At 41.7% G+C, this 13,072-nt stretch overlaps 1 protein-coding gene across 1 annotated transcript in view; it reads left to right on the top strand.

The window, feature by feature from the left end:
- LOC310902580 (uncharacterized protein) overlaps window positions 1–13,072 on the top strand; it is a 522,528-nt gene that overhangs the window by 16,374 nt on the left and 493,082 nt on the right. Inside the window, exons 5-6 of the mRNA XM_083844352.1 lie at window positions 2,225–2,305; window positions 3,222–3,419. The gene's annotated coding sequence lies outside the window, so the exon portion shown is untranslated. The remainder of the gene's footprint in view (window positions 1–2,224; window positions 2,306–3,221; window positions 3,420–13,072) is intronic.

Below are 13,072 nucleotides of genomic sequence, written 5' to 3'. Positions count from 1 at the left end.
TTAGATGCATGGATCTACTTTCTCTTTTCCAGAGGTTATTTTGCTAGTGCTCAACCTGTGCTCTCTGTTTTGCTGAGTTCTGGAATCTAAACCAAGCACCTTATGCCCCAGATCCAGGCTTGCTGATTAGCTTTAGAAGGTGAAAAAGCCGCCAGCTGAGGGAAAGCCTTAACAGCACTTTGGACCATTCCCTGGAGTTTAAATCTAGCTGGGGACTGGCTGCCTCAGAGGATCAGTACTGAAACGCACCAAATTTCTCACCTTTAGTTTACAGCCATGGTAAGTGATAAAGCACCCAGCCTGGGTCAGGAATGACGCTACGTTGTTGTATGAGGCCTGCGTCTGTCTGCTGCTTTGACCTACGGCTGGAGCCAATGCTTTAATGGCCAGTTATTTGCAGTTTAATTCTGTTTTTCTGATCCGTGCAAATGCTGCCTAATGCACAGTTTCTCTTCCTCTTTAGTATTTATGCAGCTGTGATGAACAGTGTCCTTAGTGCCGAGTTAATGAATCGATGTTAATGAGTACTCATTGTCCACAGATGCCCACGCTTGTACAGCAGGTGGAGAGAAGTCACTTAACATCCCGGTGGCCACAGGGGGCACCAGGGAGTTCTGCTTGCCTACAGCTTTCTGTTAGAAACTTCCCAAAGTACTCTTTCTTTGCTTTGAACTGACACATCAGCATTCCTTTGTTTCTTTCTTGAAACAGCTTTCACCTCATGTATGCCGTTAAAGCAATGAGCATCTAACACACGTTCAGCAACAGCCACTGGTTTGCTCTGTGTTCCCTTTGGCTGTGGAACTGCTCCGTGCCCCAGAGTAACCATGGTCTGATAATCTTGGTGGGGAACTGCTACAATTCCAAGTTGTCTGGGGTGTGTGCATGAGTTTAACATTACTTTCATGGTTTTGGAAATGGGACTGCATGGCAGATATTGCCAAGGAAGATGAGAAGTCTGCACCCAAAGCTATTTCTAAAGGATTAGAGAGAGTGCCCCAGCTAGACACAGGCATGTGGGAATGATAATTTAGGTGACAGGACAACGGGTAACAATTTTAAACTAAAAGAGGGTAGATTTAGGTAAGTTATAAGGAAGAAATTCTTTACGCTGAGGGTGGTGAGGCACTGGCACAGGCTGCCCAGAGAAGCTGTGGATGCCCCATCCCTGGAGGTGTTGAAGGCCAGGCTGGATGGGGCTGGTGGGAGGTGTCCCTGCCCAGAGATGGGCTTTAAGGTCCCTTCCAACCCAAACTGTTCTACGTAGAATGAGAACAGTGTGCCAGGGAGAGCCCTTAGTATGTTTGAAATAACTTTTTACAGCCTAACGGGTTATACAGGAAGGCATTTTGGAGGGGTTGAACAAGTACAGTATATAAAACAGAGAGCACTGTGTCTGGGTACTGTTTTCTGGGCACTGTTCACAGTCCTTGCCTAATGCTTTGCGTGAAGATTTAACACACACCTGTCTGTGGTTCTTGGGCTAACAGTGATAACTCTGTTTTAAGTACCTCTCTCTCCCTGTTTTTAGTAGTGAGCCCTTCTGGAGTAAGGGGTTGTTTTCCTCTACAGAAAACAACACTTTTTCCAACAACACTGAGTAATTGTTTAGAGCTCTGGATGCCTGTTTAGAAGAAGTTAAATCTCTCTGGGTTTTGTTTTGAGAGATTTCACTTTGTGTGCTTTTCTGTCCTAACATCTTTCCTGAGCTGGGCTTGAAGTATGAACATTCATGATCCAGCCCCACTGACTTACAAGGAGAGAACCCTTCACTGGACCAATTGACTAGGTTTAAAATAAATAATAAAAAAGTTGCAAAGCTTTTGCTCTCCTTACTGAGCTGCATTAGCAGTTATCTGAATACTTCTACGATTTTTGCCTCATCTTCTGTGATCTTTGCAAACCAGCTTAGAGGAGACTTCACAGAGGCAGTTAAGAAGTGCCTTGTAAATGGAAGTGTGTAGTCAAGGCTGCCTCAGTCTGTTCACTTTTCATTTTCTTTGCTTTTGGGGGAAGAGAATGGAGCTAAGCAGTAGCAGTGATGAAAGTGAACGCTTCTAAATGAAAAGCAGTTATAGTGAAGACCAGTGTTTAGAGCTAGAAGGACAGTGGGACTTGACTACCTCTTAAATCCCACAGTTTTTTTTAGGTCTTTCAGAGTTTATTGATTGCCAAGAAACAGCCTCTGAGCTGAGTGGATTTTTTTTTCCTCTTTCATTTTCAGGCTGTTATTTATTATTGCTGTAACAAAGACTGTGAGAACAGCTGATGCACACATCATGCCATTAGAGCGAAGCCAGAAGGGGTCTGTATTACTCTGTTCTTCTACACATTAATGTACCACAGAGACTGTTTAAAGCTGGGCATATCCATGTCTGTGTTTTCTCATTTAATGCTTAGTGCAGTTACTAATTATGAAGTCACAGTAGTTTTTCAGTGTAAGGTAGATAATGCGTTATTGGTGCTCTTCAGCTAGCTGTTAGAGCAGAAGTTCTCTGCTGAGCCGTCATGAGGACAGCACAGACCAAGGGCTTGACTACGTGCACTACGGAAGAGATGCGCCAGAGGCGAGACTGGTGCAGTGGCACTTAATACCCTGAAGATGGAAGTGGCAATATGGTTGCTTATGGTCTATCTTACTGTGCACTCAACTCAGAACCAGTGTTTTTTTGTTTTCCTTTATAAGAAGCTGAGGCTCTGCTATCTCAATGCTGGAGTGCCTTATGAAAATCTTTTAATATGAAAAGGTTATGAGATATACTCAGTAAAGAGTGAGCAAGGCCTCTGGGACAGATCCCACTCTATGTTGGATCATTATTCCTGAGAGGCAAATTGTAGTATCTGCCCATAGTTTCCATCAAGCTGGTTGGGGGTTGGAGCTGGAGAGCCTGGAGGAGCTGTATTTCTTCACTCCTGGGAAGGCGATGAGGAGGTTGTGTTACTATCTAATGACAGGGAGAGTGCAGAAAGGACAGAGGCAGCCTCCTCCTGGAGGTGATCAGTGACAGGATGAGGTGCATCAGAGATGAATTGCAGCAATGGGAATTCTCATTAGGTATTAGGAAAAAAAAAAAAAGATCATAAGGGTGGTGAAACATTGGAACAAGTTTCCCCAAGAGCACACTCAGCTGAGTAACCTTCCAGGATGTGGCACTGAGTGGGAGGTTGTGCCAGAGGAGCTCTAGATTCCTCCCCAACTAATTTTTTTCTATTTTTTTTAGTGTGTTTTACAAACCAACTCCACGTTGATGGTTGGTTCCTTTTTGCCCTTTGGAGAACCAGAGCCAGCATGAGAAGTCCAGCTGATGAAAAACTGACATCTTTACCGAAGCCTGCTTGTGCCTTATGAACAGTCCTGAGGAAACAGCTATTGCAGAGCAGGAGACACGCTGCGTGAGCAGGCTCCAGCTGTTCATCGTGTAAGTATTTTAGTGGCAATGCAGTGATTGGTGATATAAATCAAAGAACTCATTGAAACACAGGAAATAAGTCACACAATACTTTTAGTCCATACCAGCAAGAGGCAACACCCCATAGAGTTAAACACATCCACGTAGTTAAACACAGCTCTGTAGCAGCCCCCACAGCATTAAATACAACACTGTGCTGCCTGTGTCTTAATTGCATTTCACATTGTAAGTTCAGAAGGAGGGTGGTTTCTCTGACATTTGCAGATATGCAGTAAAATATGTCAAGACCGTCATGGAAACCATACAGAAAGGAAATTGCAGCATGGAAACAAAGTCTCTCTTTCTCTCTCTCATCCTTTCTGAATATACTGAAATGAACTTTGAGTTAGTTGGGCTGCTTATAACAGGCAATGCAGAGTGACATGGGTTAGTTAACCTCTCTTTTTCCATAGTGATCCTTGAGGCAGGGTAAAGGTTTGTTGTCTTTGGGTTCCTGTTCACAACTTAGTTTCATATGGCTATTTTCTTTGCTTCTGCAGATAAGGTAACACAGACATTGTCCATCTGAACAGTTCCTCAGTAGCAGACGATAGTTGTGCTCATGGGGATAGAGAGAGCTGGGCTGGGTCTGAGTCAGAAAGCAGCAAGAGGAGTTAAGGTGATGTTACTAAATCTGACAGAAAAATGTGAAAACAAAACAAGCAGGAAAACAAAATAAAACAACAAAACTGCTAACACCAAACCACAGCCTGAATCATGGAAAACAAAGGGCTGTGTTAGTTGTGGACATCTTCTTGTCTGCTGGGATTTCATTTTGGGCATGTGGGTATGGGTGGTATGATGGATTTTTGAGGCAGAAACCATAACTTTAATGCTATTTCTATTGCTAATTCCCAATTTAAATCACACAGCACTAAGCGTTACCAGCTGCAGATGACTGTTGACTTCCAGTCTGTTAACAGAATGATACAATATCCCAGACCTGAAATAAAATATCCGTTGGAACTTGTCAGCTTGGGTTAAACAGCTAAGGCTGGATACTTCTGAAGGCTCCCTGCAGTTATGCAGCAGCTGGGACAAGACCCAAGGTCCTCAGCTTCTAAATTAGCTGTGCTGCAAGGGAGGTGGGGGAATCGCCCTGTCACTGTATGCCTGGCAGGGTCTGCTTGGCACTGCCTGCCTCTCATTGCTCTGAGGACTGACAGCAGGGTCAAAGCAGCCAAAAGGAGAGTTCCCTGGGTGGTTGCTCTTGTTTGCAAGAAAGCACAGGCTAGGCATAATAAGTCTTTTCTTAAATGCAGCCCCTCCAATGTTTTCAAGATGTTTATTTACTTATTTTGGCTTACAGTGCACAAGAAGCAGTATTGTCTTCCAGAGAGAAATGGCTGCTAGATGAGAACACTTTCTGTATTTACCACTTGCTTTAGATTTGTGCTTTGTTTACTGGCAGTGTTGGGATATATTACTTGGAAATAATATGGTGCTTTGAAAGTAGGATGAGATGAATCCTGTGTGGGTAGGAGTTGTTTTAAAGACTTTGTGTTCTGCTACTCTACTATAACTTTCATTATTAATGGTATTCCCTTCCACGTGGTGTATCTTTGAAAAACACGCAATACTAGTGGCATCTGTGTTGTGTTGGGATGCTCTGAGCAGACCTTTGCTGTTAAATTCCTGAAAATACCCTTACTTCTGATTTGAACTAAAGTTAATATTAAGTGGAGTTGATGAGAATTTTTCACTCTTCCATATTTATTTAGTTTTTCGTGGGGAAATGGGATGGGTGACTCATCTCACTGTAGTAGCATTTACTTCATGTGCTCCCTGAGCATTTTTTGTCCAAGTACGTGGACGATATATTTGTATTTTAGACTTTATCAAACTATGATTTTTTTTATCAAATTTCTCAGCACTCAGTCACACACTCATGCTGCTCAGTATTGTTATTTTTTCATCCATTTTTATAATGACAGTTAATGTCTGACAGCAGCATTTATCTTCAAGCATCCTGCTTTTGTCCCGTCATTGTACTGATAGGTTCAACCCATGTTTATGTTCCTTCTGCTAATATTAATGACAGGTTTCAGTTTGTGGAACTGCTGTGGGTGCTGGAAGAAATGAGTGTGAAAAATGGCAAAATTGATGGTCCTGGCTACATTTGCTGAAATGAGCTCAAATTGCTTCTGTAGCTCTCAGGATCAGGACTCAATAGAAAAGAAAAGAAGGAAAAAGGCTTGTGCATGTGTGTAGGTAGGTGTGAGGGTGGGCAGGGATCTGAAGACACCTGGAGATAACAAACATATCTGCAGACTGAATGTGGTCAGACTTTGTTTCTAGATATACCTATTTTGGCCTTTGCCTCAGGGAGTTATGGAAGAGAGAATTCTTGTTACTTGAGAGGATTTATTTTTGTATTAATTTTATCACTTACCATAAGAATAACATAGCTAGAGACAGCATATGTGATACAGCCTACCTGTGAATTAATAACTAAGTAGCAGAAGTATGTGGGTTGTGCTCTTACAAAGCTCGTTTGAATTTAAGATCAGGATAGGAGCAAATTCACAACAGTTTTGGCACTATAGCTGTCTGTCTCCTTGTCAGCAGAATTCCCTTGTCTTACTTTGGCCATTCCTCTGTTGTGTCTCTGCAAACATGCCTCTACTGGGGACAAGAGAAATCTTGTGTTTACATGAAAGATTTTGTTTTACATTTGCACTGGCCTTTCTGTATGGAATTCTTCCCTCCCTCTGCTCTGGGAGGGAAGAATTCCATTCTCTTCTTCCTTTCCTTATAGTTGTGTCTTCTGAAAAACATTTTGCAATGCTATACGGAAGAATGCTACATAAATTTAAATGCTATTGTATTGTCTCAGTCTATTGTTTGTCTTGCAGCTCAAGCCAGGTTATATTCTCGCTAGGAACAAGGCAATTACATGAGAATCTAGTGCTGACTGTTCAGTGTTATTTTTTATTACAGGCAAAATAATAGGCTCAACCTTCTGCCAAATGCCCTTTTCTTTCTTTACCACACCCTTCTTACCTTCTTCTGTTTGAATAAGATTAGTGAAGTATAGAGAATGTTTAATTAAGTTTAATTGCATGACAGCTTAAAAGTGGGAAGGTAATTACTCATTTAATTATTGTGCTGCTTCGTGCTTAAAGTGTGTATATAATTGCTCTTTTTATAAGGACACTCAACTTTGCAAGCTTGCATGAATTTATAACAGCCTCATACCTTTTGCTATTGTTTAAAGTAAAACTAAGCAAGTGCCATCTATAAAACAAGAGAAGTGCATTCTGTCAGCCCAGCCATTCTCCCCCTTCTCTGCTCAGTTTTGATGGTGTCATCCTCCCTTCATCACATTGCTGTACTGGGAAGGACTTTAACATTAATCATATTTAAACACATAACCCACTATTTCTTATATATTTTTTATTAACAGTTGTAGAACACATTGAGAACTTGGGATTGCAGACGTGCAAGTGTAAATTATTATTTCCTACAATGTCTGCATTAATTATTTCTTTGGTGGCAACCTGATAGATCACTGAATTTGATTGCTTGAAACAGTCAAAGGTTAAGTGACTCTCAGTTAGTAGTGCTGGTAGAAGAGGAGTTTTCCAGTGCACATAAGGGCTCTCAGAGGTTTCTAAACAAGTGCCTTTCTTTGCAATAGTCTGTTTCTCTTCTCCCTTTAGTAGTACTAGCAGTAAGGCTGAGTTGCTGAGTTCTGACAATCTAGTAATTCCCAGGGCAGCTAACTGAAAGATGTTTTTCCTGTAAGAGTCACCAGAGTGGAGAGAAGAAGAGCAGTGGAGGAGAACCAGCTAGTCAAACACAGTGACATTTGTAATTGCAAGGGGATCCAAAGTCTGAGGTAGTTGCAGGCTTTATATGTTTTTTTGTTTAAATAGCAAACATTACAAGAAAATCCTTGCACAAAGTCCCTCTGTAGTCATCAGGCAAGCAAATTAATTTCTCCAACTCTGTCCAGGTTACTATCAAGTTAATTCCGGTATTGATGAGTTCTCATAACTTTTCCAAGTGAGAGGGAGTGGGTGTGCACGTGGAGGAGATTCATTATGGCAAGTTAGTACTTGTATTTGGTGACCCTGATGTGACACATCTATGCAAAGTCAAGGCCAGTTCTGTGTGACCTCCCTGCCAGAAAGGTAAAGGACTCAAGCTGCGTAAGTCCAGAAGACTGCATATGTCTGCATTTGGGCTTCCCTGCAGCCTGCAGTTATCCTGGTTACTGCCTGTGTGTCTCCAGACGCTTTTCCTCCTTGTGTGGGTAAGGAGATCCTGAGTAATTCAGGCCTATCTTCCTGGGGTTGCCCAGAACCCAGTGTGGGATTTCTCTCCTGTACAGGGGCGACTGTTCCTTGTCACTGTCAGCTGCTTTCAGCCTTCCCTGGCTCTTGGTATCTGTATCCATGTTTCCTTCCCACGTCCCCTCAGCCTTGGGTGTACTCCCAGAACTTCTTGACCTTTTCAGCACTCCTCCTGTGTGTCAGGCCTTTCTTTCTAAGTCACTCCTCGAAGGAGATGATTTGACTGTTCAGTAACCCCTTAGGAACTGCTGCCATTCAGACCATATACTTCCCATTGTGGATTCTGTGGCTGTTAAGGGAACTTTTTTTCAGTATGATGAGGTTTAGTGATATGACAGTAAGCGTGTTTATGGCCAGTGTACTGGAATAAAACAACTTTAGTTTAAATATGTGACTTTTTTTTTTTTTTTTTTTGCCTAGCCTTATAAATACTGTCAGTGGGTAAAAATACATGCTGCTTCCACAGAGGAAAACAAGAGAGAGCTAAACTTCATGTTTTGATAGTTCAGCCTTTGTTGGTTACTTGAAAGACCCGTGGCTATCTATTGCCCTGTGAGAAGTAATTCTTACAGATGAGTTTCCTAGGGAGGGTGGAAAGGTGGGGTATGGGGGGTGATGATCTTAGAAAGTTTCTTTGCATGGTCTGGAAAAGATGCTAAGAAACTGGTGTTAAAAATGGGATGGAGGAAGAGGGTTCTGAACTCAACAGGATTCCTGCTTCTGCAGAGAAGGGAAATTGCTGCCTTACCAGCCTCTGATGAGCTCCTGGGAGAAGGGTCCTTGATAACGCAGCTCCATTTAAGTACTGACTACTGACACCAGGGTGATAATAGCCAGTTCTGTGCTCCCTGCAAGTCAGCATCTCCCAGCTTACGATGGGGTTCCACAGAGCTTTATAGGGAAAGCTGTTCTGTGTAATGAAGCAAGTATCCTGTCTTCTTTAAGGCAGTAGTCTGAGCCAGCAGAGCCTGAATGTAAAGGTAGAGCCTAGCGAAGCATAATGTTTACTGCTGAGTACTGCTGTTTAATCAGTATTACACTTTTTAAAAAAAAGAAACTGCAAGGAGGAATAGACAGGAACAGGCCAGAGAGACTCAGCTGTGGCAAAAGAAATTTTAGACTTTATTTTTAATCACCTGCAAGAAGGCATGGCCACAGGGTGAGCAGATCTGGCAACAAGAGAAGTTGTGCTTAAGTGATGTTAAGGTAATAATATATATCATGCTGAATTGACTGAAATGAGCAAAATATGTCTGTTGACATTAATGACGAATTAACCTTATATGACAACTACTTTGAGAATAATGGCCTCCTTATTTGATGAGTGCCAGATGAGTTTGATTTTCTTTTATAATCTGCCAACTGAGCTTTCTCTGCTGATTTGATTGTTGATTTGGAAAAGCAGATAATGAAGTGCTGTTTTCATTAGCTGTGTGTCTTGGGGATTCATAGTCTCTGGAAAGTTCTGTTGGCCATCCAGAGGCTGTAGTTCTGTGCCTAATACAGGCTGATGCAGCATCACTGCAAAAACAAAGGTCAAGAGCAGTAGCTGGGAACGTGCTTGAATGTTTTGCTAAATAAAGGCCTGACTCCTCAGCTTACTAGTTTGAACAAATGGATTTATTTTTTTTTTTTACAGAGGAAAATAATTACAAATTTTCTTGGTGTTCTGCAGATTATAATAAAGTCAGAATGTCAGTAAAGTCAATAAGGATGTTACACTCCTGAGATGCTTTTTGATCAGAAGTTCTGTTGGCAATTGTTTTTGCATAAAACATGCTAATCTTGTGGGCTTTTTCTCCTTATTCACTCTTCTTGCATTCAGCATGAAAAAATGCTCTTTCGCTTACCTCAGTCTAAGTAGCAACAGGGCAACATTGCCACAACAGCAACGTTGCCCTTTTGGAGGCACCACGCTGACAGCTGTTGAACTGAGAGTTTCCCTGCCAGTATGCAGCAGAGTTGAGAGGCTGTGTTTGACAGAGTTAGCATGCTTGTGGCTGTTTGCTTCCAAAGCCTGCAACGTTCTGCACCCAGCAAGGACAAAATGGAAACGAGACTGGAGAAAAGATGTTTTGAAACAAATTCTTTTTAGGTTATTTTACCATAACCTAGAAATGTTTCCTCTGAATGTCTCTTTTGCACTGATTTTATGGAGAGATGTTGTACTATGTCAGAATTAGGGAAACCATGCATCTCTGCAGCAGTAGCTCCCTTAGCCTGGAAGTGCAATGAAACTGTACTGCATCACTGTAAAAACGGCTGTGCTAACATCATCCTCGGTAGTTTGAAATCTGATTGTGGCATGCTGAAATGGTCTAGTTATCTACTTGCTACAGACCTTGAACATGCAGTCGAACCATGTCATAGCTACTTTAGACATACTCACTCCTAGTCACAGAATGAGTAGAAGGTGTAGAGGTGTTGCAGAAGTTATGAATCTGCTGGGGACAAGAAGTGAGAATGGGAGGCTCGTGAAAGTTCAGCCAGGACTTTGTTTCCTTTTCAAAAAGCTAATGTACCGAGAACGTCTTTGAATAAAGTGCTTAGCGAACTGTGGGATTTCTCAATAAATAAATAAATGAAAATGCTTCCTTTCTTGTTTGTTTGTCTTGGTGCCTTGAGCTTTCCAATGCTTCAAAAGCCTTTATTACACACTGTGTTAGTGTAGCTCTCTCAAGTAAATGGTTGTGATGAAGCACAGTAAGGGGTATTCACCACCACCAAACAGGGTGTGCCTTGCACTCAGGTGGTGATGCTTTCCTTCCCTGGCAGAGGAATAGCATGTTCCAGCATGCCCCCCATCAGTCTGTCATGCTTCTATTGAAAGAAATCCTCTCTTCTCAGAAAAGTAGAAGATACTGTATCTGGTCCTTCACAGAGCCTCCTTACCACTTCTCCAAGGGCTGTTGCTCGAGGAGTAAGCGTGGTGAGCACACTTCCTCTAGCACAGAGTACATACCTAAGGCGAGTTTTGTACAGCTGTCCCTTTTTCAGGTCAGTCTGTTAGGCATACTTTTTTCCTTCAAAAGTATGAAGGAAAACTTTGATTCTTAATTTGGAGCCTGTCTATTGCACACAATTCCCCACTGTAATTTAAATTCCGTTTCTGGACAAGGATGTTAGCACACTGCTTTAGGGTGTCCCTCTCAGCTGATGGTGACTGTCGATGTCTAGCTGCACCTTTCTTGTGGTCTGTAACGCTCCCTCTTCCTCCAGTCTTGAGCCTTTTCTGGCTGGGGGTTATTCAACAGATGAAATAGTGAAACATTTTATAAAGGTGATAAATTTTCATTATACTTTTTTTTTTTTTTTGACATTTCAATACATTTTAAGCTACAAGCCAGGCCTAAATTCATATCTTTATTCAGTCTGGAAAGCTGAAAGTCCATAACAGCCCCGTGTGTTCCTTTTATACGGGGACTCTGAAAGTGTTTTCCAGAGGAAGGCTGGTATCATCTCTGGTGCGCGGCGTGAGACAGCAGGGCAATATGGCTTGTCCCTTGTGACAGTAGGCAAAAGGAGCAGAAATAAGGATGAGAGTTGTCTTTCTGACACCATGTTTAGTATATGTTGCTTACTGGATGTGGGTGGAGATGTCTCAGAATGTGCGGTAGATATTTGAGTGGACCAGAAAAATGATGTATTTTTTTATACTGGAAATAATGTAGGGATTTAAAAATGGAAAAAGAAAATCCAAAGCTTCCTTGAGGCAGAATACTAAGAGATTTTATTTTCAGTATGAAATAGATTTACAGTGAGCTGCAGTCCCAGTTTAGATTAGCGACAATATCTTTTTTGTCACAAAGAGGTCAAGATTTTTTTCCAGTTTTTTTTTAGTCAATGTTGTAAACAGTTTGAGGTTTGTGTGGTGGTTTTGTGTTTTTTTTTTTTGTGTGTGTGTGTGTGTGGGGGAGGTATGAGAGTGGAACAGCATATTTCAGTGGAATACTCAATGGTGAAGAACTGTGTGAGATGTCTACTGAAGGCGCTACGAAGATGTGCAACTGTATAGCATGTTTCTACCTACTCTTTCTCTTGCTGGAAGTTTTAATTAGTTTCTGCCATGTGGCTGTTAACTCTCTCCAGCAGTGCTCCAGTTCCCTCTGAGGGATGTCAGAGATGCTTTTTACTCTCATAATGACTGATAATGTGCTGCAGGATTGGGAAGGAAGATCCCTTTTAGCTTTGTTAGCATCGTAATGGGCCCTATTTTGGCTTGTGTGAGCTCTAAGTAGTTTGCATTGGGGAACACTCAATCACAGCGGAGTACAGCAGTGCAATGCGGTGATGGGGATATTTCTGACAGGATTATGAGAACATCTAATGCCAACAATAATGCCAATCTTTTGTGATGAACTGGTAGGAAAACAACCTGTCTATGCAGTCTGACAGCCAGACACCACCCATGGCTGATCTCTCTTCCTCTTTTTGCAGGACACTGTGAGGGACAGACAGACAAAATAAGAAATACATTGTGACAGAGCAGGTATCGCCCTCCTTAGGATCCAGAAGTCTTTAGGATCCAGTCTGTTCTGAATGTTTTTTCATCTGGTGCTTTAATTTTACTGTGCCAGCCCCAGTGCCCCAGAACCTGTATCCATAGCTTCAAAACATCTAGAGTCACTTCTGCCAGGCAAAATCCACACTAGAACCATTTACCATATGTTGCACTATCACAGGGAAAGTGCATTGATTAATTCCTGTGCAGGGATTATTAACTGATTAAGTCTCCATATATTACTTAGGAAGTTTAACTTTTAGAAAAGTAAAGACAGTTGTGGAGCTTGCATTATCTGTATTTCTTCCTAAAATATTTGGTGCAGATACTAACAAACTTTTTGCATATACCTATATGGAAAAAGGAAGTGAACTTACTTGGGAGAGGAGGATATCAGTGTTTCATCTCACACAGAAAATTATTTATTTATTTAATGTTATTTTTAAAGCACTGTAAGAAAAGGATGGATATTTCTTTTTGGAGTTGGAATTAGAACAAGGAATGAAGAACCATCCCATGACCTCATGCACTGCTGCTCTGTTTAGTGCCATGACCTATACCTTAGAACAAAAGAGTGTGGGGGTGTGTGAGCGAAACAGCATAACATGGCTTGTGAAGTCAATGGGTTCAGGTTGTGAAATGTGCTTTTCCAGACTGTTGCAATGGATTAATCAAAAAATAAGTGAGGTCTGGCCTCGAGTATATATGAGCTCAGCTTCAGTGTGTATAAATAATTGGGATCCTATTGGCTAGTTATGCCTAAAGGATAAACATTGTTCTGGTGTGGTCGTTGGCATATGCAATCTAATTAACGGTAGGTTTAT

This window comes from Anser anser, assembly GCF_964211835.1.
Source record: "Anser anser genome assembly, chromosome: 7".
NCBI classification, from domain to species: Eukaryota; Metazoa; Chordata; class Aves; order Anseriformes; family Anatidae; genus Anser; species Anser anser.
Note: the sequence above shows the minus strand (reverse complement) of the source record. Positions and strands in the feature narration are given on the sequence as shown.